The sequence below is a fragment of the Myotis brandtii genome, unplaced genomic scaffold, assembly GCF_000412655.1.
Source record: "Myotis brandtii unplaced genomic scaffold, ASM41265v1 scaffold105, whole genome shotgun sequence".
NCBI classification, from domain to species: Eukaryota; Metazoa; Chordata; class Mammalia; order Chiroptera; family Vespertilionidae; genus Myotis; species Myotis brandtii.
Window position 1 is genome coordinate 1,886,915 of NW_005353538.1, and position 599 is coordinate 1,887,513.

Below are 599 nucleotides of genomic sequence, written 5' to 3' on the forward strand. Positions count from 1 at the left end.
GCCAGGTCCCTTGAAACATATGCTGTGCAGATGTTTCTTCCCTGCAGTGACTGTGTCAAGCAGCAAGGATGGACAGGCTTCCGGCAAATTCCCCCTTTTTTATTTTTTAAATGATAGCGCATGTAAATCAGCGGCCCCCTCTTGGATTGGGTTGTTGAAGACTCGGAAGAGGTCTGACAAGCAATGATAGGGAGCATAGCTATAAACATAGTGGATGGAGTGCACAAGGAGCCTTGTTCCTGTAGAAGGTTGCTGGCCTCTTCAGTCAAGGGATTTCAGCTGTCAAGTCGGGGGTTTGGTTGTCCTTGTTGATCTGGCTAGCGCGCAGCGTCATTGGCGATGGGCTTCCTGAAGCGTCAGCGTGTTGAGGGCTGGATCATGGGTCCATCAGGGCTGTGCTTGCTGGTGGTGCAGGAGTCAGTTGTGCCCTCTGGGTCGGCCGATATGGATGATGCCGGGGAGGAGGATGAGGCAGAGATGGAGGGTAGTAGAGAGAAAAACAAGAGAAAGCAAAAGAACTACAAGGCATGGAAGTGTTTAGAAAAAAGAGGGGGAAGAAGGCAGCATCCTGACACAGCCCTTTCCTTCAGCTGCCCCTT